We start from the raw sequence: 264 nt of genomic DNA, 5'->3' as shown, positions 1-264 counted from the left end.
ATACGGTGATGCTGGAAAAGCTCCTCCTCCAGCGTAGCTAGGGATTGGCAATGAAATACCAGGCCAGCCAGCAACACCTGGATTCCTCGAATAAATAGACAACAAGGTGAAAGGTAGGGAGAGAGAGCAAAGAGCAAAGAGACAGAGAAAGGAGCAGAGACAGAAAGAGAGAAAGGGGCAGAGAGAGAGAAAGGAGCAGAGAGAGAAAGGAGCAGAGAGAGAGAGAGAAAGGAGCAGAGAGAGAAAGGAGCAGAGAGAGAGAGA

This window comes from Rhincodon typus, chromosome 48 (assembly GCF_021869965.1).
Source record: "Rhincodon typus isolate 14 chromosome 48, sRhiTyp1.1, whole genome shotgun sequence".
Lineage (NCBI taxonomy): Eukaryota > Metazoa > Chordata > Chondrichthyes > Orectolobiformes > Rhincodontidae > Rhincodon > Rhincodon typus.
Note: the sequence above shows the minus strand (reverse complement) of the source record.